Here is a 26,046-nt window from a genome sequence, read left to right on the forward strand (position 1 = left end):
TCACTGCCGTGGAACAGAATTTAAAAAAAAGAATGAAAAGAAATGAAGGCAGCCTAAGACACCTCTGAGACAACATTAAATGCAACATCATTTGCATTATAGGGGTCCCAGAAGGAGAAGAGAGAGAAAGGACTCAAGAAAATATTTGAAGAGATTATAGTCGAAAATTTCCCTAACGTGGGAAAGGAAATAGCCACCCAAGTCCAGGAAGCGCAGAGATTCCCAGGCAGGATAAACCCAAGGAGTAACATACCGAGACACATAGTAATCAAATTGACAAAAACTAAAGACAAAGAAAAGTTATTGAAAGCACCAAGAGAAAAACGACAAATAACATACAAGGAAACTCCCATAAAGTTAACAGCGATTTCTCAGCAGAAACTCTACAAGCCAGAAGGGAGTGGCAGGACATATTTAAATTGATGAATGGGAAAAATACCCAGCAAGGATCTCATTCAGATTCGACAGAGAAATTAAAACCTTTACAGACAAGCAAAAGCTAAGAGAATTCAGCACCACCAAACCAGCTCTACAACAAATGCTAAAGGAACTTCTCCAAGTGGGAAACACAAGAGAAGAAAAGGACCTACAAAAACAAAACCATAACAATTAAGAAAATGGTAATAGGAACATACATATCGATAATTACCTTAAATGTGAATGGATTAAATGCTCCAACCAAAAGACACAGGCTGGCTGAATGGATACAAAAACAAGACCCATATATATGCTGTCTACAAGAGACCCACTTCAGACTTAGGGACACATACAGACTGAAAGTGAGGGGATGGAAAAAGATATTCCATGCAAACAGAAGTCAAAAGAAAGCTGGAGTAGCAATACTCATATCAGATAAAATAGACTTTAAAATAAAGAATGTTACAAGAGACAAGGAAGGACACTACATAATGATCAAGGGATCAATCCAAGAAGAAGATATAACAATTATAAATATATATGCACCCAACATAGGAGCACCTCAATACATAAGGTAACTGCTAACCGCTATAAAAGAGGAAATCGACAGTAACACAATAATAGTGGCCGACTTTAACACCTCACTTACACCAATGGACAGATCATTCAGACAGAAAATTAATAAGGAAACACAAGCTTTAAATGATGCAATAGACCAGATAGATTTAATTGATATTTATAGGGCATTCCATCCAAAAACAGCAGATTACACCTTCTTCTCAAGTGCACACGGACATTCTCCAGGATAGATCACATCTTGGGTCACAAATCAAGCCTCGGTAAACTTAAGAAAATTGAAATCATATCAAGCATCTTTTCCGACCACAACGCTATGAGTTTATAAATCAATTACAGGGGAAAAAAATGTAAAAAACACAAACACATGGAGGTTAAACAATACGTTACTAAATAACAAAGAGATCACTGAAGAAATCAAAGAGGAAATCAGAAGTACCTAGAGACAAATTACAACGAAAACACGACAATCCAAAACCTATGGGATGCAACAAAAGCAGTTCTAAGAGGGAAGTTTATAGCTATACAAGCCTACCTCAAGAAACAAGAAAAACCTCAAATAAACAATCTAACCTTACACCTAAAGGAACTAGAGAAAGAAGAACAAACAAAACCCAAAGTTAGCAGAAGGAAAGAAATCATAAATATCAGAGCAGAAATAAATGAAATAGAAACAAGGAAAACAATAGCAAAGATCAATAAAACTAAATGCTGGTTCTTTGAGAAGATAAACAAAATTGATAAACCATTAGCCAGACTCATCAAGAAAAATAGGGAGAGGACTCAAATCAATAAAATTAGAAATGAAAAAGGAGAAGTTACAACAGACACCGCAGAAATACAAAGCATCCTAAGAGATTACTACAAGCAACTGTATGCCAATAAAATGGACAACCTGGAAGAAATGGACAAACTCTTAGAAAGGTATAACCTTCCAAGACTGAACCAGGAAGAAATAGAAAATATGAACAGACCAATCACAAGTAATGAAATTGAAACTGTGATTAAAAATCTTCCAACAAACAAAAGTCCAGGACCAGATGGCTTCATAGGTGAATTCTATCTAACATTTAGAGAAGAACTAACACCCATCCTTCTCAAACTCTTCCAAAAAATTGCAGAGGAAGGAACATTCCCAAACTCATTCTATGAGGCCATCATCACCCTGATACCAAAACCAGACAAAGATACTACAAAAGAAGAAAATTACAGACCAATATCACTGATGAATATAGATGCAAAAATCCTCAACAAAATACTAGCAAACAGAATCCAACAACACATTAAAAGGATCATACACCATGATCAAGTAGGATTTATCCCAGGGATGTAAGGATATACACAAATCAATCAATGTGATACACCATATTAACAAATCAAAGAATAAAAACCATGTGATCATCTCAATAGATGCAGAAAAAGCTTTTGACAAAATTCACCACACATTTATGATAAAAACTCTCCAGAAAGTGGGCATAGAGGGAACCTACCTCAACATAATAAAGGCCATATATGACAAACCCACAGCAAACATCATTCTCAATGGTGAAAAACAGAAAGCATTTCATCTAAGATCAGGAACAAGACAGGATGTCCACTCTCACCACTATTATTCAACATAGTTGTGGAAGTCCTAGCCATGGCAATCAGAGAAGAAAAAGAAATAAAAGGAATACAAATTGGAAAAGAAGAAGTAAAACTGTCACTGTTTGCAGATGACATGATACTATACATAGAGAATCCTAAAGATGCCACCAGAAAACTACTAGAGATAATCAATGAATTTGGTAAAGTTTCAGGATACAAAATTAATGCACAGAAATCTCTTGCATTCCTATCCACTAACAACAAAAGCTCAGAAAGAGAAATTAAGGAAACAATCCCATTCACCATTGCAACAAAAAGAATAAAATGCCTAGGAATAAATCTACATAAGGAGGTAACAGACCTGTACTCAGAAAACTATAAGACACTGATGAAAGAAATCAAAGATGGCACAAACAGATGGAGAGATATACCATGTTCTTGGATTGAAAGAATCAATATTGTGAAAATGACTATACTACCCAAAGCAATCTACAGATTCAATGCAATCCCTATCAAATTACCAGTGGCATTTTTTACAGAGCTAGAACAAAAAAATCTTTAAATTTGTATGGAGACACAAAAGACCCCGAATAGCCAAAGCAGTCTTGAGGGAAAAAAATGGAGCTAGAGGAATCAGACTCCTTGACTTCAAGCTATACTACAAAGCTACACTAATCAAGACAATATGGTATTGGCACAAAAACAGAAATATAGATCAATTCAACAGGATAGAGCCCATGCACCAGAGATAAACCCATGCACCTATGGTCAACTAATCTATGAGAAAGGAGGCAAGGATATACAATGGAGAAAAGACAGTTTCTTCAATAAGTGATGCTGGGAAAACTGAACAGCTACATGTAAAAGAATGAAATTAGAATACTCCCTAACAGCATACACACACAAAAAACTCAAAATTGATTAAAGACCTAAATGTAAGACTGGACAGTATAAAACTCTTAGAGGAAAACATAGGAAGAAGTCTTTGACATAAATCATGGCCAGATCTTTCTTGATCCACCTCCTAGAGTAATGGAAATAAAAACAAAAATAAAGAAATGGGACCTAATGAAACTTCAAAGCTTTTACACAGCAAAGGAAACCATAAACAAGACGAAAAGACAACCCTCAGAATGGGAGAAAATATTTGCAAACGAATCAACGGACAAAGGATTAATCTCCAAAATATATAAACAGCTCATGCAGCTCAATATTAAAAAAACAAACAACCCAATCAAAAAATGGGCAGAAGACCTAAATAGACATTCCTCCAAAGAAGACATACAGATGGCCAAGAAGCACATGAAAAGATGCTCAACATCACTAATTATTAGAGAAATGCAAATCAAAACTACAATGAGGTATCACCTCACACCAGTTAGAATGGGCATCAACAGAAAATCTATAAACTAATGCTGGAGAGGGTGTGGAGAAAAGGGAACCCTCTTGCACTGTTGGTGGGAATGTAAACTGATACAGCCACTATGGAGAACAGTATGGAGGTTCCTTAAAAAACTAAAAATAGGGGCTTCCCCGGTGGCGCAGTGGTTGAGAATCTGCCTGCCAATGCAGTGGATATGGGTTCAAGCCCTGGTCTGGCAAGATCCCACATGCCGCGGAGCAACTAGGCCCGTGAGCCACAACTACTGAGCCTGCGCGTCTGGAGCCTGTGCTCCGCAATAAGAGAGGCCGCGATAGTGAGAGGCGTGCGCACCGTGATGAAGAGTGGCCCCCGCTTGCCACAACTGGGGAAAGCCCTTGCACAGAAACGAAGACCCAACACAGCCAAAAATAAAAATAAATAAATAAATATTAAACAAACAAACAAACAAACAAAAACTAAAAATAGAACTACCATACGACCCAGCAATCCCACTACTGGGCATATACCCTGAGAAAACCATAATTCAAAAAGAGTCATGTACCACAATATTCATTGCAGCTCTATTTACAATAGCCAGGACATGGAAGCCACCTAAGTGTCCATCGACAGAAGAATGAATAAAGAAGATGTGGCACATATATACAATAGAATATTACTCAGCCATAAAAAGAAATGAAATTGAGTTATTTGTAGTGAGGTGGATGGACCTAGAGACTGTCATACAGAGTGAAGTAAGTCAGAAAGAGAAAAACAAATACCGTATGCTAACACATATATATGGAATCTAAAAAAAAAAAAAAAAGGTCATAAAGAACCTAGGGGCAAGATGGGAATAAAGATGCAGACTTACTAGAGAATGGATTTGAGGACACAGGGAGGGGGAAGGGTAAGCTGGGACGAAGTGAGAGAGTGGCATGGACATATATACACTACCAAATGTAAAATAGATAGCTAGTGGGAAGCAGCTGCGTTGCACAGGGAGATCAGCTTGGTGCTTTGTGTCCACCTAGAAGGGTGGGATAGGGAGGGTGGGAGGGAGATGCAAGAGGGAGGAGATACGGGGATACATGTATATGTATAGCTGATTCACTTTGTTATACAGCAGAAACTAACACACCATTGCAAAGCAATTATACTCCAATAAAGATGTTAAAAAAAGAAAAACTAAAAATAGAATTACCATTTGACCCAGCAATCCCACTACTGGGCATATACCCAGAGAAAACCATAATTCAAAAGGACACATGCACCCCAATGTTCTTTGCAGCACTATTTATAATAGCCAGGTCATGGAAGCAACCTAAATGCCCATCAACAGATAAATGGATAAAGAAGATGTGGTACATATATACAGTGGAATATTACTCAGCCATAAAAAGGAACGAAATTGGGTCATTTGTAGAGACATGGACGGCTCTAGAGACTGTCATATAGAGTGAAGTAAGTCAGAAAGAGAAAAACAAATATCGTATATTAACGTGTCTATGTGGAACCTAGAAAAATGGTACAGATGAATCGGTTTGCAGGGCAGAAATAGAGACACAGATGTAGAGAACAAACATATGGACACCAAGGGGGGAAAGTGGCAGGGGGGTGGGGGTGGGATGAATTGGGAGATTGGGATTGACATATATACACTAATATGTATAAAATAGATAACTAATAAGAACCTGCTGTATAAAAAAATAAATTAAATTAAATTTTTTTTTAAAAAAGAGAAGTTATACAAGGTAACAGGATCCATATCCTTATCTGTAAATTTGAGGTGTTAGGAGACAAAGCATAGTCCCCAGATATATCATCTGTGCAGATGCTAGATTAATGCTGAGGTCCCTCTCAACTCTAGTCAGTAATTCCATGAGTTATAATGCTTCCTCTTTACCATTGACCTAGTCTTCTGGCCAACAGTCTTGGAAGATAATAATCCCTTGCATTGCCACATTATCACAGTTGACAAACTGCATTTGCTATGTTTATTAATAACTAGGAAAATGAGGCCCAATGAGAGGCTCATAGTTGCACAAGTTAGTAGCAGAGTCAAGTGAACAGGACCTTCCAAGTTCTAGTTCAGTTACCTGCTTGTAACACCACCTTGAGGGAAAAGATTTACTAGGTACCTGGCGGAGAGAGGAGGAGAGCATCAGAGGGGATCTTCTCTCACCTAGGCCACCCTCACTCCCACTCCAGAGCAGGAGCCCCCTCTGCACCCTCCTGACTGATAATCATCCGCTGGACCACTTCCTTCCACTCCTATGGCCAGAGCTATGAGAAACTTCATCTTTATGTTGAACTGGATTCTAACTCCTTATGGCCCCTCCCCATTAAATGAAAATACTCACGCCACCCTAAAGTCACGGGCCTTAACTCTGCTTATATTAGCACAGCAGGGTAGTGTGAAAACCCATCTCCCAGCCTTTAACTTGCTCAGTCCCACAACAGCCCTATGAGGCAGAAAAACATTAGTATCCCCCTTTTCAGATGAGGACACTGAGATGCAGGAAAGGGGAGGTACTTGCCCAAGGTCTCAGACATGACAGGAAGAGACTCAGCCCAGCTCCCCAGACCTCAGAAGAAAGTGACAGTTGTCCCTCTCTCCAAGTCCCCTTCATGGGCTGGCCAGGCACATAGCCGCAGGTGACCTGGGGTCATCCTGCGTTGGACAGCTGGCCTTGCCTCTCCAAGGTACAGAGGGCAGCCAAGTCCAGCCATGGACCTGCTGTGAGGGCAAAGCTTCCCCTTTTAACCCTTTCTGTACTGCAGGTCGCAGAGTGGAACAGAGAACATGGCCAGCTCTTCCCTCTGGCTGTGTGGCCGTGGGCTAGTCACTGCTCCTTTCTGAGCTTCAACTTCCTCCTATGTTGTAATAATGATAAGAGCAAACATTGATTGAGGGCTTGCTATTCTAAACTAAGTTAATATATGCAAAGTGCTTAGAGCAGAACTCAATCCTTCCAACAATCCTATGGGGTAGATAGTCCTCATTCACAGAGGAGGAAACTGAAGCCGAGGAAGGTCAAGAAATTAACCTTAAAACACACACTGTTAGTTCTTAGGCAAGGAGGAGTTGGAACAAGTGCTAAATCCTACCCACCAGTAGTTATGAGGATTAGAGATGGTGTTTGTGAAATATCTGGTATATTGCAAGACCTCAATAAACACGCACTGCCTCCTGGCCACTCCCCTTTCCTATGCTATGCTCCCAATTCCTCCTTTATTCTTCCATTCTAGGACTTGCTACACAGTTCAGTTCCTTTTGTACCTGTCCTGGCTCCCAGGACTGCAAATGCTCAGTAGATGCTGGCTGAATGATGACCATTAGATTCATTTTTTGATACACTCTAGGGTCTTTGGTTGTAATGTCCAGTCACCCTGAAAAATAGGGTCCCTGACTTGGCAGGAGGAAGTAGTGAGGACTTTGACACTTTGGCAAGGGACCCCAAGTGGCTGCAGCCACACATGGCCAAGGCACAGCAGGTGCTCAAAACCAGCTCATGGGCCTGACTCTAAGGTGAAGCTCTTTTCCAGAATTCCAGAAGGAGAGGTGTGCCATACTCTGTCCTGACAGTCTTCATCATGCACGGTGCTTTCCTCAATATGTTACTGCAGACAAACTGTTAGCAAGGTGCATTAGCCCAATATTACCTCCCCACCAGTCAGCTGGGAGAAGAATTTTCATAAAATTGTATCCTAAACCATGAGTGGAAAAGAGCAGGTTTTCTAAATTAATAGATTAAGTGAAAAAATTTAATTTTAATAGATTACTTAAGTAAACATCTGATTAATTCATTTCCAGCCCTAAAACATTTTTTGTTTGTTTTTGACTTTTACTAGGGAAAACACCACGCCATGCACCTTGCACGATCTCAGCTCCCCATCCAGGGATTGAACCTGCGTCCTCGGCAGTGAAAGCATGGAGTCCCAACCACTGGACCACCAGGGAAGGGAAAACGTTCTTAAAATGTTTTCTCCTCAGGAAAATGGGGCTTCCTTTGTATTTAAACATCCAGGATGGCTGGGCAGTGGGTTTAGCCAGAGACCAGTAGGCTGGACATTGTGGTTTAGGTTCTGGGGCTGCTTCCAGGTCCACCTGTAACCAGGCTTCCAGGGCTCCAGCATCCACGAGTATAAAGTAAAGGGTTTGGAAATCTCTGAGGGAAGGCCTTTCCAGCCCTGGTTGTATAACTCCTTCTGAATCCATGTTTGGGTCACTAAGGATATTATTACCCTGCTCTACTTCTCTCATTTTTAACCCAGCTCCAGAGTCACTGACTCAGAACTGGAAAACATGATGTCCTGCTTGCAGACAGGGCCAGGAGAGCTGACCCGGCGTGGTGGGCAGGTCAGGAGTGCCCCATCAGCAGCCTCCTGGGCCTACCTTCACCTTTGAATAAACAGAATTTATTCAACAAGGGGGCTGATCTTTGTTAAGTCCTCTCCAGCTCAGACTTTGGGGGACTCCAGCTGAGCACAGGGCCCCTGTGTCCTGCTGTGTCATTCTGCCTCTGTGTGTGCATCGTAATCCCATCTCAGGCCAGTCCTTTCCCAGAAATGCTCCTGGCCCTGACCCCGGCCCCGGGGATTGAGGGGGCGCTGCACGTGTGAGTGAGTGAGTGCGCCAATTGGTAATTGGGGGAATAAATGAGCGATGTGAGTAAACAAGTGCAGAACAGACGGAGTAGTCCTGCGAAGGAGAGACAGGAAGGTCTGCATGGCCAGGGTCATCCAGCCAGCAGGCTACAGACTGAGACTGCCTCCAGGCCCACCTGGCAGATGAAAGATAAAATGTTGCTGAATCAGCAGCTGCCAGCTGGCTCCAATTATCAGGGATCTAAGGGCACAGGCTGTGCTCAGACAAGTTCTAGGAGTGGGGAGAGGAGGAAGGCAGGAAAGAAAGGACAAGGACGTGAGGTCTTCTCAGGGGGTGCGATGAGGCAGGAGAGGTGGCCCTTGGTTCAGAAGGGCCCACTGAATTCAGGTGTCCCTGCTCTCAAGTTGCCACGTCTCAGGGTTGGGAGGTTATCTTGTCCAGCTGGGCCACTGCAGGTGGAAGTAGCAGTGGAGAAGAGGGAAGTAGCAGAAGCTGGGCTAGACTTCAAGCATCATTCAGTTTCCCCAGGCTTCCCTCCCACCGTCAGGTGGGGAAACTGACACTGAGTGAGGCACTTTACTGGAATGGCCTCTGAGGAGCTGCCTGTGACCTCACCCTCAAGGTATCTGAATGCCCCAAGTTGGAAAAACTGAACTGGTCCCAGGTGGACTGGGGTCAAGGCCCCCAAGGTCCAGGCCAGGAACACCATGTGAACGTGGTGCCAGCGGTAAGCTGATCAAGTCGTGCCCTGGGGAAGCCAGACTCCAAGTAACCCTGGCTGAGCTTGAGCCCAGGCAGCTACAGAATGGACTCAGACCTAGGTTGTAACAAGTTTTCTAGTTTTAAAAATGATTTATATACGCACACTCATGTCACCTGATGCCCATGGACCTCAGGCTGTTTGTCACTCCAGTCCTGGGCTACTGGAGAACATAGGGGGTCAAGAGTCACTGATCCCCTGCTGTGTACTTTGACCCCCTGCTGTGCCATGAGGAGTCAAGAGAAAACTGGACAAAGTCCCTGCCCTCCAGAACCAGACTCCCTCTGTCACTGGGGGGACTTCATGTACTGAGAGCCTGCAGTGTGTCTGTGCTGTGCTGGGCCTGGGGATGTAACAGGGCACGAGGGGGTCAAGGTGCCCCACTCAGACAGTTTATATCTAGTGAGAAGAAAGCTATGATGAACACATGCACAGATAAATATGATAATATCACATCGTGACATGTACTAGGAAGAAAATAAAGTAAATTAATAAGCTAGAGCCTTGCTACTACAAGTGTCATCTGCAGACCAGAAGCATCCAATAACCAGAGAGCTCATCAGAAATGCAGATTCTCAGGCCCTGCCCAGGACCTCCTGAATCTCTATTTCAACAAGATCCTCAGGGGATGCCTATGACTAGGGGGTCAGGAATTCACTCCAAGCATGGTAATTACCCCAGGGAAAAAAGAAACATTTGAGACGTAAATGTTCTCAGCTTCTGGAAGCTCTGTCTTGCAGGCGGAGGGAACAGCCAGTGCTACCAATCATAAAATATTCTCCTTAAAGGCACAACTAACTCGCTAGGGAACCTTAAGCAAGTCATCTTACCTCTTTAGGCCTCAGTTTCCAACCGGGTAAATCGAGGAGTTGAACTCAATAGAGGCTCTTTCAAACTAAAAAACTACAATCCTCTGAATGGAGGATTTTGAGTCATCAAGAGTCAAATGACCTGGGGCTTCCCTAGTGGCGCAGTGGTTAAGAATCCATCTGCCAATGGAGGGAACACGGGTTCAAGCCCTGGTCTGGGAAGATCTCACATGCCGCAGAGCAACTAAGCCCGTGCACCACAACTACTGAAGCCCTCGCGCCTAGAGCCCGTGCTCCGCAACAAGAGAAGCCACTGCAATGAGAAGGCCATGCACTGCAACAAAGAGTAGCTCCCACTCACCACAACTAGAGAAAGCCCACGCCCAGCAACGAAGACCCAATACAGCCAAAAATAAAACAAATAAAAAAAAAATAAAAGAGTCAAATGACCAGCTAAGAAAGAGCTATTTGAGGGAGTAGCAGGGCCCTGGAGTCCTCAGGTTACCCTAAGAGGCCCAGGCCTTTTCTGTCCCTTGGGAATAGAAGTATCTCTGCTTGGGGAATCCACCGCAAACTCCACTGTTACAAAGGCTCCTTGTGAATGGCTGACCCCCGTCAACCCAGGAAGCTGGCAGGTTTTCCTGACCGGCCTCCACTCTGGTCTTCCTCCCTATCATACCCCTCCCCCAGTTCTGGGAAGATCCAGCCCTTCCTCCAGCTGATGCAACTGGCTCCCGGGGCAGCCTACAGGTTTCTGAGCTTGCTGAGTAGTAAAGAGAGGGGTTGACAGGACAACAAAGTGCTCCCTAGTCAGTCAGTCACAAAGGTCTGGATTATCAGAGCTGGATATACTCTAGCACTCCTGCAACTCAACCTCTACCTTATTGATGAGGAACCTGGGACTCCAAATTATATTTTCAACCATGTTTTGTTCACTCCCCTGGAAGGACTTCACCTGCCATATATATCACTTACTATAAAGTTATTATATTTTAAAATTCTGTGACCAGACAAAACTAGTCACTCATACGGAAAACATGTCTGTCTCTCCTCTACCTAGGAGTCCTTGAGGGCAAGAGACAGGTCTACCTCTTCCCTATGACCCCAGGAGCTCAGGAAATTTTCCTCGGTTTGTTGACTGAAAGGATGAATGAATGAAAATTGTGGGGACCTGTCTATCCTTGGTGTGCTTCCCAAATATTTCTTCACTCCTTCCTCTGTTGTTTTCATTCAGTACACTTTTACTGGGCTCCCCCCAGGGAGCCTTAGGAGAAAGATGCAAAAAAAATATTACTATGATATATAGCAAAGAGTGTTTTGCCTATGTTTTCTTCTGGGAGTTTTATGGTTTTAGGTCTTTAATACATTTTGAGTTTATTTTTGTATATGGTGTTATAGAATGTTCTAAGTTCATTCTTTTCCATGTAGCTGTCCAGTTTCCCCAGCACCACTTACTGAAGAGACTGTCTTTTCTCCATTGCATATTCGTGCCTCCTTTGTCATAGATTAATTGACCATATTGTGTGGTTTTATTTCTGGGCTCTCTTTTTTGTTCCATTGATCTATGTGTCTGTTTTTGTGTCAGCACCATACTGTTTTGATTATTGTAGCTTTAGGGTATAGTCTCAAGTCAAGGAGCATGATAACTTCAGGACTGTTCTTCTTTCTCAATATTGCTTTGGCTATTCAGAATCTGTATCAGGATCGTTTTTCCAACATCAGTTGCTTACTTCATGTCTCTGTGTCAAGTTTTGGTAATTCTTTCAGTATTTAAAATTTTTCTTGTTCTTTTTTTTTGGCCGCACAGCGCGGCATGCGGGATCTTAGTTCTCTGACGAGGGATCAAACCTGCGCCCCCTACAGTGGAAGTGTGGAGTCTTAACCACTGGACCACCAGGGAAGTCACTCATTATTACTATATTTGTTGTGGTTATCTGTGGTCAGTGATCTTTCATGTTACTATTGCAATTTGTTTGGGGTACAACAAACTGTGCCCATATAGGATGGCAAACTTAATAGATAAATGTTGCATGTGTTCTGACTGCTCTACCAAGCAGCCATTGCCCCATCTCTCTCCCTCTCCTCAGGCCATGCAGCAATATTGAAATTAGTCCAATTAATAACCCTACAGTGGCCTCTATGTGTTCAAGTGAAAGGAGGAGTTACACATTTCTCACTTTAAGTCAAAAGCTAGAAATGATAAAGCTTACTGAGGAAGGCATGTCAAAAGCTGGGATAGGCCAAAAGTTAAGCATCTTGTACCAGTTAGCCATGTTGTGACTGCAAAGGAAAAGTCCTTGAAAGAAATTAGAGGTACTACTCCAGTGAACACACGAATGATAAGAAAGCAAAACAGCCTTATTGCTGATATGGAGAAAGTTTTAGTGGTCTAGATAGAAGATTAAACCAGCCACAACATTCCTTTAAGTCAAAGGCCCTAACTCTCTTCAACTCTATGAAGGCTGAAAGAGGTGAGGAAGCTGCAGAAGAATAGTTTGAAGGTAGCAGAGGTTGGTTCATGAGGTTTAAGGAAAGAAGTCATCTCCATAACATAGAAGGTGAAACAGCAAGTGCTGATATAGAAGCTGCAGCAAGTTATCCAGAAGATCTTGCTAAGACATTTAAGGAAGATGGCTACATTAAACAACAGATTTTCAATATAGATGAAGCAGCCTAATATTGGGAAGAAATGCCATCCAGGACTTTCATAGTTAGAGAGAAGTCAACGCCTGGCTTCAAAACTTTAAAGGACAGGCTGACTCTCTTGCTAGGGGCTAATGCAGCTGGTTACTTTAAGTTGAAGTCAATGCTCATTTACCATTCCAAGAATCCTAGGGACCTTAAGAAGTATGCTAAATCTACTCTGCTTGTGCTCTAATGTGGATGACAGCACATCTGTTGACAACATGGTTTACTGACTATTTTAAACACACTGTTGAGACCTACTGCTCAGAAAAAGAGTTTCCTTTCAAAATATGACTGCTCATTGACAATGCACCTGGTCACCTGTGAGCTCTGATGGAGATTTACAACAAGATTGTTTTCAGGCTTGCTAACGTGACATCCATTCTGTAGCCCATGATTCGGGGAATAATTTTGACTTTAAAGTCTTATTATTTAAGAAACACAGTTCCTAAGGTTATAGCTGCCACAAGTAGTGATGCCTCTGATGGATCTGGGCCATTAAGAACATTCTTGGACTTCCCTGGTGGCGCAGTGGTTGAGAATCCACCTGCCAATGCAGGGGACACGGGTTTGATCCCTGGTCCGGGAAGATCTCACATGCAGCGGAGCAACTAAGCCCGTGCACCACAACTACTGAGCCTGTGCTCTAGAGCCCGTGAGCCACAACTACTGAAGCCCATGTGCCTAGAGCCTGTGCTCCGCAGAAAGAGAAGCCACCACAATGAGAAGCCCATGCACCACAACAAAGAGTAGCCCCCACTCACCGCAACTAGAGAAAGCCCAAGCCCACGCGCAGCAACAAAGGCCCAATGCAGCCATAAATAAATAAATAGATAAATAAATAAATTTATAAAAAAAAAGAACGAACATTCTTGATTCATGGGAAGAGGTCAAAATATCAACATTAACAGGAGTTTGGAAGAAGTTGACTCCAACTCTCATGGATGACTTTGAGGGGTTCAAGACTTCAGTGGAGGAAGTAACTGCAGATGTGGAAACAGCAAGAGAACTAGAATTAGAAGTGGGGCGTGATGGGAGCGACTGAATTGCTGCAATCTCATGACAAAAGTTTAATGAATGAGGAGTTGCTTGTTATGGATGAGCAAAGAAAGTGATTTCTTGAGATGGAATCTACTCCTGGTGAAGATGCTGTAAAGATTGTTGAAATAACAACAAAGGATAAACTCAGTTGATAAGACAGCAGCAGGGTTTGAGAGGATTGAAAGAAGTTCGACTGTGGGTAAAATGCTATCAAACAGCATTGCACGCTGCAGAGAAATCGTTTGTGAGAGGAAGGGTCAATCGATGCAGCAAGTTTCATTGTCTTATTTTAAGAAATTGTTCACGGCCACCCCAACCTTCAGCAACCACCAACCTGATCAGTCAGCAGCCATCAACATCAAGGCAAGACCCCCTACCAGCATAAAGATTACAACTTGCTGAAGGCTCAGGTGATGGTTAGCATTTTTTAGCAACAAAGTATTTTAAAATTAAGGTATGTACATTTTTTTGTACATAACGCTATTGCACACTTAGAATACAGTATAGTGTAAACATACCTTTTATAGGCACTGGGAAAGCAAAAAATTTGTGTGACTTGCTTTTTTGTGATATTCACTTTATTGCAATATTCGCTTTATTGCCGCGGTCTGGAACAAAACACACAACGTCTCCAAGGTGTGCTGGTACCATAAATCCAGTGGCTTAAAGCAACACAAATTTACTATCTCACAATCCCAGAGGTCAGAAATCCAAAACGGATCTCATGGACCTAAAATCAAGGTGTCATCAGCGCTGTGTTCCTTTCTGCAGGCTCTGGGGGAGAATCCATTCCCTTGCCTTTTCCAGATTCTAGAGGCTGCCTGCATTTCTTGGTTCATGGGCCCTTCCTTCATCTTCAAAGCTAGCAAGGCCTTTTCATCCAGCCATCTCTCTGGTTCTCCTTCTTCCAGTTACAAGGATTTTGTCATTATGTTAGGCCCCCTCCTGGATTATAATCCAGGATAATCTTCCCATCTCAAGGTCATCTGATTAGCAATCTTAATTCCATCCTTAATCCTCCTTTGCCACATAACCTAACATATTCACAGGTGCCAGGGATTAGGACATTGACATCTTTAGGAGCCATTATTGAGCCCATCACACTCCTCATCCCTTTCAATTTTGTTTTTACATGCCATATTTTTAAAAATGTTTATTGGAGTATAGTTGATTTACAAGGTTGTGTTACTTTCTGCTGTACAGCAAAGTGAATAAGTTATACATATACATATATCCACTCTTTTTTAGATTCTTTTCCCATATAGGTCATTACAGAGTATTGAGTAGGGTTCCCTGTGCTATACAGTAGGTCCTTATTAGTTATCTATTTTATATATAGTAATGTGTATATGCCAATCCCAATCTCCCAATTTATCCTGCTCTCCCATTCCCCCCGGTAACCATAAGATTGTTTTCTACATCTGTAACTCTAATTTCTGTTTTGTTAATAAGTTCATTTGTACCATTTTTAAAGATTCCACATATAAGCGATATCATACGATATTTGTCCATCTCTGTCTGACTTACTTCACTCAGTATGACAATCTCTAGGTCCATCCATGTTGCTGCAAATGGCATTATTTCATTCTTTTTTAAGGTTGAGTTATATTCCATTGTATATATGTGCTACATCTTCTTTATCCATTCCTCTGTCGATGGACATTTTGGTTGCTTCCATGTCCTGGCTATTGTAAATAGTGCTGCAATGAACATAGGGGTGCATGTATATTTTCAAATTATGGTTTTCTCCAGGTATATGCCCAGGAGTGGGATTTCTGGGTCATATGGTAGCTCTATTTTTAGTTTTTTAAGGAACCTCCATACTGTTCTCCCTAGTGGCTGTACCAATTTACATTCCCACCAACAGTGCAAGAGGGTTCCCTTTTCTCCACACCCTCTCCAGCATTTATTGTTTGTAGATTTTTTTGATGATGGCCATTCTGACCATGGAGAGGTGGTACCTCATTGCAGTTTTGATTTGCATTTCTCTAATAATTAGTGATGTTGAGCATATTTTCATGTGCTTTTTGGCCAACTGTATGTCTTCTTTGGAGATATGTCTATTTAGGTCTTCTGCCCATTTTTTGATTGGGTTGTTTGTTTTTTTGATATTGAGCTGCATGAGCTGTTTGTATATTTTGGAGATTAATCTCTTGTCGGTTGCTTCATTTGCAAATATGTTCTCCTATTCTATGGGCTGTCTTTTCGTTTTATGGTTTCCTTTACTGTGCAAAAACTTTTAAGTTTAATTAGGTCCCATTTGTTTACTTTTGTTTTTATTTTCATTACTCTAGGAGGTGGGTCAAAAAACATCTTGCTGTGATTTATATCAGATAGTGTTCTGCCTATGTTTTCATCTAAGAGTTTTATAGTTTTATATCCGGCCTTACGTTTAGGTTTTAATCCATTTTGAGTTTATTTTTGTGTATGGTGTTAAGGAGTGTTCTAATTTCATTCTTTAACATGTACCGTATTTCTTTAAGTAAAATTTTGCACTGAAGTCCAATGAATGAGACAGATTGAGAAGAAATTGATTTGACTAATAGGATGACGGTGGGCTATAGCTGCATCCTTTGACCACTTTTCTTTAGCCCTGAAGTCACCTCCAGAGAACTCAAGAGACTCCACAGAGCCCAGCTGAAAAACCACCATCCAAGATGAGGTCCAATGTCTTATCCTGGTGTTCAAGCCTTTCTGGCCTTATTCTCTGCCTTCAGGCCCCACCTGTGGGCCAGACTCTGGGCTGAGCAGGAGAGACACCCGACCTGGACGCACAGTTCTGGCCCCCAGGAAGCTTGAGAGCCTGATGGGGGAGGACAGACAACCAAGCAGGCCACTTCAACCTAGCTGGGTAACTATCACAAGAGCACAGGGAGCAGAGAGGAGAGGGGCTTGGCAAAGCTTCCGGAAGGAGTAACAACTATGTGAAGTTAGTAAGGCAGAAAGATGTGGGAATAATCTTAAATGCAGGATGGTGAGAAGAAAAATGTGTCTCTCCCTCTCTTTATATACATATTGGGTTGGCCAAAAAGTTCGTTCGGGTTTGTCTGTAAGATGCTACAAAAACCCGAACGAACTTTTTGGCCAACCCAATATATTCTCTATAACACAGTACATACACTATATACTATATATGTAAATATACTATACAACACTATAACACATATACTATATTTTTTAAAAGATTTTTTCGCTTTTTAAAATTAACTAATTAATTTTATTTTCAGCTGCTTTGGGTCTTCGTTGCTGCTCGCAGGCTTTCTCTAGCTGTGGTGAGCGGGGGCTACTCTTCATTGCGGTGCGCAGGCTTCTCGTTGTGGTGGCTGCTCTTGTTGCAGAGCATGCGCTCTAGGCTGGCGGGCTCAGTAGTTGTGGCTCACTGGCTCTAGAGCGCAGGCTCAGTAGTTTTGGTGCCCGGACTTAGTTTCTCTGCGGGGTGTAGGATCTTCCCAGATCAGGGATTGAAGCCATGTCCCCTGCATTAGCAGGTGAATTCTTAACCACTGCGCCACCAGGGAAGCCCCATACATATACTATATTAAAGTATACACATACAGCATACATTCTATATCTATATTCTAAATACAATAAGTTACAATTTTCCTGATTTCATGCATCTATATATTATTTATGGATACATATACAGTAAATAAAAACTTACATGGGAATGAAAACATCAACTTAAGGAGCCAGCTCTGGGAAGAAGGAGGGTGAAAGGGAGGAGTACATGGGTACTTTCTATTTGTTAGGTCTTATTTCTCGAGCTGAGTGATGGGTACATGGATATTTATATATTCATTCTCTCATATTTTTGAATACATTAAGTAATTAGAACCAAAAAAAAAGGAAAAGGAAAAGGAAAGTGGGAAATGTTTTCCAGGTAGAGGTACCAGCTTAAGCAAATGCCCAGAGACACGAAATAGCAGGAATACCGGTGACTCCTCAGCATGCCGCACTCTCCCAAAGGCCACTACTAGCTTTTCCAAATCTTCACTCCCCCACTTCCCACCTCAGCCCTTTTGCCCAGCCTCACCCTCCGCGGCTGACCTTTCTGACCAGATCAGCCCCCTCCCCTATCGGATAGGCTCTCATCCCAGTGGCAAGTGTACACCTCTCGTTTGACCGTTCAATTCCCGAATGACTGTCTCACCTCAAAGCCTGCAGACTCCAGGAGGGCAGGGCGGGTTCCAGCCCCAAAGCTGGGTCGCAAGGCGGGGGGCCGGCCGCTGCAGCTTCGGCCAGCAGGGGGAGCTGCAGGGCAAGCCAGGACCGGTGCTCCGCCCGCGCCGCCGCCGCCGCCCGAGCCAGCTATTGCGTCCCTGAGCCCCCGCCAGCGCGACGAGACACGTCGCCAGCGGAAACACACGAGTTTCCAAGCGGTAATTGTCCGTCTCGCTTTGATAAAAAGCGTTGGCCGATGCGGGAGACAGTAGGAGGAAAATCCTCTCATCGTTTTAAGACCGCATTCACCAGATAGGCGTCATTAATGTTTCGTAGCTGTTTATTAAAGAAAGGGGTTTGACTCAGCAGCTGGAAAGCACGGAGCCGATTTCTTTCTTTCCTACCACTGCCCTTTCGAACCGATTCTGCGGACTCATGCTTTACTTTTCCCGGATGAAATCTCGGCAGGTCCCCTAGCTTTCCGAGAGCCTCCCGTTTATTGTTAGGCACTCTACGTGCAGGCCAATGTTAAAGCAAAACTGCCCCTGTTCTGGCCACCTCTGGCTGGGACACCTGCTGGCTGGGGAGGGGACTGGGCAGCCTCTCTCGCCTCGCTTTTCTGCTCCTCCTGCCCCTGCCCCGGCTGCCTCTGGCACTCCAGAGCTGGGGGGAGGGGGTGGGGTAGTCTCAGCCAGGAAGGTCTACCTATGATAGAGCCCTCTGGTCTTGGCAGGTTCCAGATGCTGACATTTTCTCTCAGGAGCACTTCTGATAGGCTCCTGGGAGACCTACCACACCATTCAGCTGCAGTACCCCTAAAAAAAGGGGGTGCTTCCTCTTTGGGGCTGTTTACAGCCCCTTGGCTTCTGCATCCCTCCTCACACTTCCGGCCTCATTCTGCGGGAGTCCCCTCTCCCCTGAGCGGAAGCCCTCTTCCACGGGGTGCTTTCCAAGAAGGTCTCATTCTACTCCTTACTGTGGGATCTACAGGTGCCCTAAGAGAAACACACAGCTGGAAGTACAGCCCCCTGCTTAGGAGCGCCACCCCCCGCCCCCGCACTCGCCAGCTCTCACCAGATTCCAGACCTCACAGACCCCCTCCAAGGCTCCCCAAATAGTTCTCCCAAAGCCTCTCTCCCCTGGTTCGAGGTGACGGGGGAGAGCTCCTTCCCCTCCCTGGTAAGGTGTGGTTGGGGGACAGGCAGAGTGAATGCACTGACAACTCTCTCGGAAGAGTCTTCCCTCCGGCGGTTCCTGGGGGATGTTGACTTTCTCTCCGTGGCAGGCAGGTTAGCTGAGCAATGGCTTTTAGTCCTGCCCTCTCTCCTCCTCCGGAGTTCTGCATGGGTGGTTCAGCCTCTCACTTTAAGTTCAGCAGCTCTGGCCTTTGGGGCCTCAGCTGAAATTCCGAGGTGAATGGGAAAGTCTTTGTTTACATCTTATTAGGTTCCAGCCTTTGCCTGAGAGCAATGTCTCTAACCTCAACCCAGAAAAGACCTCGCCAGAGGATCCACCCAAAATACAAATCTGTCACTCCCCTGGTAAAACTCTTCATTCTCCAGCTACTCCCAGCAGGCAAGCTGCATTTCAGCTCCTGAGCTTTACAGACGCTTCCCGAACCTCACGCTTTCTCTCGCAACTTTGCCTTTCCTTCCACCAGAGGAGTTCTAGCTCCACTTCTCCACTTGGCTGACTCCTTGAGGTCTTTGAAGACCAGAGTCAAAATGTCACCTCCTCCAGAAAGCCTTCCACTACCTCCACTGTGCTTCCACAGCCCTTGCCACAAATAGTATTTTGTTATGATTACCTGGATCTGTATCTGTCTCCCCACTCGATCCTGAGCTCTTTGAGAACATGGATGGTATTTGTTTTGCTGAGTGTTTAAATTTTTTATCTGAAAAACACCAAAAAGAAAGTAAAAATCACCTATAATCCCAGCACTTTTTTAAAATTGAAGTATAGTTGATTTACAATGTTGTGTTAATTTCTGCTGTACAGCAAAGTGATTAAGTTATACATATATATACATTCTTTTTTTAAATACTCTTTTCCATTATGGTTTATCATAGGATACTGAATATAGTTCTCTATGCTATACAGTAGGACCTTGTTGTTTATCCATTCCATATAACAGCTTACATCTCCTGCCTCCAACCTCCCACTCCATCCCTCCTCTGACCCCCTCCCTCTTGGCAACCACAAGTCTGTTCTCCATGTCCATGAATCTGCTTCTGTTTCATAGATAGGTTCATTTGTGTCATATTTTAGATTCCACATATAAGTGATACCATATGGTATTTGTCTTTCTCTTTCTGACGTACTTCACTTAGTATGATAATCTCTAGTTGCATCCATGTTGTTGCAAATGGCATTATTTCATTCTTTTTTATGGCTGAGTAATATTCCATTGTATATATGTACCACATCTTCTTTATCCATTCCTCTTTGATGGACATTTAGGTTGTTTCCATGTCTTCGGTATTGTGAATAGTGCTGCTATGAACATAGGGGTGCATGTGTCTTTTTGGATTAGAGTTTTGTCTGGATATATGCCCAGGAGTGGGATTGCTGGGTCATATGGTAGCTCTATTTTTAGTTTTCTGAGGAACCTCCATACTGTTTTCCATAGTGGCTGTACCAACTTAGAATCCCACCAACAGTGCAGGAGGATTCCCTTTTATTCACATCCTCTCCAGCATTTGTTATTTGTAGAGTTTTTAGTGATGGCCATTCTGACCAGTGCCCAGCACTTATTTTTGATATCACAGAAAGGACAAAGAATCTTCCTTCTCCTGTGTGTCCCACCAATCTCACCTCCAGTGACAAACACTTTTAAGAGGGTGATATGATTCTTTACTGCCTTTTCCTGGCACACAAATGCACACACAAACACACACAATTTTATAATTCTTACTATCATCTTCATCTACAATTTCCATTTTCACTTAACAGTCTATCTTGGGTATCTTTCCATATTACTGCATATGATTCTACCTCATTCATTTTTTAAAAATTTTGTGTATTTTATTTATTTATTTATATATATAAAACAAAAAATTTGCCATTTTAACTATTTTTAAGTGTACAATTTAGTGGCATTAATTACATTCACAATATTGTGCAACCATCACCACCCGAACAGAAACTCTGAAACTCTGTACCCATTAAGCAATAACTCTCCATGCTCCCCTGCCCCTCCCCTCATAACCCCTGGTAACCTCTAATGTACTTTCTGTCTCTATGAATTCCCCATTTAAAAAAAAATTATTTATCTATTTGGCTGCATGGGTCTTAGTTGCAGCATACAGAATCTTTAGTTGTGGTGTGTGGGATCTTTAGTTGTGGCATGCGGGATCTAGTTCCCTGATGAGGGATTGAACCTGGGCCCCCCCTGCATTGGGAGCATGGAGTCTTAACCACTGGAGCACCAGGGAAGTCCCAAATGCCCCATTTTTTTAAAATGACTGAATATTACTCTACAGTAGGAAACATTATCATCTATTTAACCATTCTCTACTAATAGACACTTAGGGTGTTCCCAAGTTTGGATAACAAACAATGCTACAACAAATATCCTCATGCAGAAAGTTGAGGAGTGGGGTTGCTGAGACATAGGGTGTGTGCATTCAAAAATCTAACAGGTACTTATCAGCCTGTGCATCACATTTTGCATGAAGGTTTCTGACCCCCATTCCCAGATATTCTGGTTTAATAAGAATGCACAGGGGCCCAGCAACCTGAATTTTTATAAAATCCTACCTGATCATTGTGATGGCAGAACACACAATGAGAAACACGGCCATGGGGCCTGGATCTGCTGTGTTCCTGGGTCCCCAGCATCCGCCCTCAGAGAGCGGGTTTCCTCCCTGGAGCAACATCATAAACTGATGTCCCTACGCACAGCCTGCTGCCAATACACCGAGGCTGCCCTGATGAGTCATCGGGCACAGTGTGCTGGCCCCTGGGGTGACAAAGCCTCTAAGGAAACCTTGATGGATTGTGTGTCTCCCAACCTGGAAGCCCTGAGTCACCCTGGTGTACCATGCAGCCCCCAATTTTGTGATCTGATAGCTTTGCCTTTTGTGTGAGGCAAACTCACCCCTCATTTAAATCAAGGCCCATGAAGGAAAAGCCTGCCTTATCTCTCTGGGGAAATTATGACTCACACAACAGGAGTGGTGGGTGGAGGACAGAGAGGAGAGGAGAGGAGAAAACAGACAGAAACAAGGCTGAATTCCGGGGCAGGGGGGAATTAAAAGGTGAAGGAAAAAGAGTAGAGAGGAAGGGAAAGCAAAAAGACCAGAGTTAGAGGGAAGACACAGAAAGGAAAGAGAGAGAGAAAAGGGAGGGGGAAGCAAGAAGGAAGAGAAGACGGGAGAAAGAAAAGACAACACGGAGCAGGACGTGGGGTGAGTTCCTTAGCTGGTATTTTGGATCACCCCAGAAAAAGATGCTCATCAGATCTCAGGAAGACTCCGATGGTGGAGGTGGCCTGCCTTGGTTCTCAGGCCCTGCCTATAAGCCACCTCGCCTGCAGCCTCGGCAGCCCCCTGGGGGCTGGTGGGTGGGGGTCAGACTCTGAGCGGGGGCAAAAACGCACTAAGGAGCAGCCATACCCTGTGTGCCTGGATGGTGGGCACAGCCTTCCTAGTCATTTGGCAACAGGGAACAGATCCTCGGAAAAGGTGCGTACTCCTTGCTCAGTGTCTCAGCTGTGAAGGACGCTCCTTGCGGTGCTAGTTACAGTAAAGGAGAAAAAAGAAAGAAAGAAGGCAGAAGTGAAGTGTGGCTTCATACAGGGGTCCCCAACCCCCAGGCCGCGGACTGATACCAGTCCGTGGCCTGTTAGGAACCGGACTGCACAGCAGGAGGTGAGCAGGCGAAGCTTATCTGTCGCTCCCCATCGCTCCCCATCGCTCGCATTACCGCCTGAACCACAACCCCCAACCCATGTCCGTGGAAAAACTCTCTTCCACGAAACCGGTCCCTGGTGCCAAAAAGGTTGGGGACCACTGGCTTAATAGATTTATGATACATTCTTACAACGCACTGTGATGTAGCCGTTACAAATGGTGTATAGAAGAGCCCTTAATAAAATGGGAGAAATCCTCACAATACTAGATGAAAAAAAATAAATACATACATGTTCAAATTAATCTTTAAAATGGTACGATTTGGATTTCCCTGGTGGTCCAGTGGTTAAGACTCCACTGCAGGGGACGCAGGTTTGATCCCTGGTCGGGGAAGTTCCACATGCTGTGGGGTGTGGCCAAAAAAAAAAGAAAAGGTATGATTCAAATGTTGTTAGTGGATATGTGTGTAATGGGGGTGGCATTGCCTCTGCCCAACTCAAAGTCTTCTCCAAGTTCAGTTCAACCCTGTGCTAAGAGATAGTCGTTTTGTTTTTGTTTCTGTTTTTGGCGATGTGATGTCTAGACTCTACCCCTTCCCCACTAGCCCCATGCTCTCCCTTTAGGGGAAATTCCCATTCAAGTCTTGCCAGGGTAGGTAACTCCTAGTCCCTGCTCCCACTGCAGAAGCCCAAATGATTGGCTGCTTCTTCTACCTGCCCCTGGTATAGCCAGGGGCCTGCCTGTGACCGCAGCAGCAGAAGCCACTCAGTTCTGCAGTGTAATCCCAGTCAGGCTCCTGCCACTGGGCCCCCTGAGCTCCTGGTGCCCATCCCCTAGGAACACTGGTAATCGTGGAAATTTCCTTTTGGTTTAAAGAGCTGGCCTTGGCCTCTGCTACTGGCCACCAGAAGCCTGGTCTGACACTTTCACTGTGTTCAGCTGCAGGAAGTTCTGCTACCACCACCGACTTGGTGGGCAGGGCCCCTCCCTTCCTTGGGTTAGGGTGTCTTGGGGCTGTGTGAGAAGATGTCCATCTGGGGTCATCAACTGGGGTCTGCACACTGGGGCTGGGCAGCCAGTGAACGAGGAGGTGGATGGGATGCAGTTAATTCCTCTCCAGGAGCCCAAGGAGGATGAGCTGGCAGAGGTCCTGAGTATAGGCCATGGGACATGCTCTTCTCAGTGACAAGGGGTAAACAGTAACCAGCCCCACGTGGTGCCTGGGCACCTGAAAACTGGCCCTGCAAGCCAACAGCTGCCAGCATGACCTGAAAAAGAGGGTCTGGGGAGGAGTTGGGAGGGCATCCAAGCTCTCACTCAGGCTAGGCCGGAGAGAGGCCTTTGGGGCTCCAAGTGATGGCTCAGAGAGGGAGGAGCTGCCCACCAGGAGCAGGAACCCAAGGACTCTAGAGGTCCCAGGACTTGGGGCACTGCCCATGTCAGCTATGTTGACCTATACTATCTTTGCTGGGCAGGATTCAGTCAGAAACCCTTAGATGAAAAGGGTCTCTGGGTGGGACTTCCCTGGTGGAGCAGTGGTTAAGAATCTGCCTGCCAATGCAGGGGACACGGGTTCGAGCCCTGGTCCGGGGAGATGCCACATGCTGAAGAGCAACTAAGCCCGTGCGCCACAACTACCGAGCCTGCGCTCTAGAGCCCGCGAGCCACAACTACTGAGGCCATGTGCCCCAACTACTGAAGTCCGTGTGCCTAGAGCCCATGCTCTGCAACAAGAGAAGCCACTGCAATGAGAAGCCCGCGCGCCGCAATGAAGAGTAGCCCCCACTCACGGCAACTAGAGAAAGCCCGCGTGCAGCAACGAAGACCCAATGCAGCCAAAAATAAAAAATAAATTAAAAAAAAAAAGAAAGAAAAAAAAGAAAAGGATCTCTGGGTATGTGTTGGGGAGTATTCAGGGAGAACAGCTGGAAAGATGATCCCTATTTCACAGCTGGTCTGGTAGGGGGAGCCAGGGGCAAGAGTGGGTGGCAATGATTTTTTTAAAAAAACTTTTAATTGAAGTATAACTTAAATACAGAGGAATGCACCCAAGTAATTGTCACAAGATGTAAACACACCTGTGTAACCATTACCCAGGCCAAGACAAAAAACATTACTCAGGGTCTCAGAAGCCCCCCATTTGGGTAGCAATGGTTTTAGAGAGGAAAGTGGACAGGGTCTGAGAGCAAAGGAGGAAGGAAGGAAAAGATCCTCCCAGGTGCCACCTGACTGACAAGTGAACTGGCCTGCAGGCAGGGCTCCGGGACACAACACACACCCGGAAGTTCAGGGTCGTCCCTTGGGAACTTGGTGAGCCATGGGCAGCCCTGCAAAGAAAGGCAAGCAACAGGGTGTTTGGAGAAGATCACAGACCAGGTAGGACTGGGCTGAGAGCCTGAGGGCAAACAGGAAAGACGATTGCTTCCGGGCTGGGCTGGGAGGGTCTAGGAATGGTTGGTCCCAGGGGAGTGGCTGCAGCAGCCACTATTTGCTCTCTGCCGTTTGTTTGTCCAAGAATGATTCATGTGAGTTGCACTGATCAGCGCCTCCTCCTCCTTGCCCCACTGTGAGCTCCTGTGCCAAGGGCAGAGGGGCATGGGGGACAAGCACAGCTGTGACATCAGGGAGACCTGCGTTTGAACCCCGGCTCTAGGCTGTGTGACTTTGGAAAAGTCACATTCCCTCTCTAACTTCGGTCAGCAAAATGGGACAACAACCTGTGCCTCATAAGATAGTTGTGAAGAAACAACGAGAAAAAAACACATAAAATGCCTGACATTGGGTAGGCCCTTAATAAATGCTTGCTCCTTTTCTTAGCCCTTTTTTCATTTAACAAATATTTATCTGGGGCCTGGTATAGAGCAGGCAGCTGTGCTAGGCACTAGGAAGAGAGTGGTGAACAAAACAAGTATGGAGACTGGCTGCCCTCATGGAGCTTAGAATCTAAGCAGTGGGACAGACATTAAATAAACAAACAAATACACATCGTGAAGGAGAAGCACAATGTATTATGAAAAAGAATATCAGTGGTGACTTCCTTCCAGTTGAGTGGTCAGGGAAGGCCTCTTGGGAGAGGTGACACACATAAGCTGAGACCTAAAGGATGAGAATGAACCAGGCATTTTGGAAAGCAGGACCCAGAGTGGCAAAAAGGCACAGGTTTAGGAGCCAGATGTGGATGGGTT

At 44.4% G+C, this 26,046-nt stretch overlaps 1 protein-coding gene across 1 annotated transcript in view; it reads right to left on the minus strand.

Annotated features, from left to right (window-relative positions):
- Positions 1-26,046, minus strand: part of THRSP (thyroid hormone responsive) — a gene marked incomplete at its 3' end in the record, with an annotated part of 36,626 nt that overhangs the window by 1,762 nt on the left and 8,818 nt on the right. Inside the window, 2 exon segments of the mRNA XM_082476776.1 lie at positions 19,816-19,902; positions 22,625-22,744.

The sequence above is a fragment of the Balaenoptera physalus genome (genome assembly GCF_965194825.1).
Source record: "Balaenoptera physalus genome assembly, chromosome: 10".
NCBI lineage: Eukaryota > Metazoa > Chordata > Mammalia > Artiodactyla > Balaenopteridae > Balaenoptera > Balaenoptera physalus.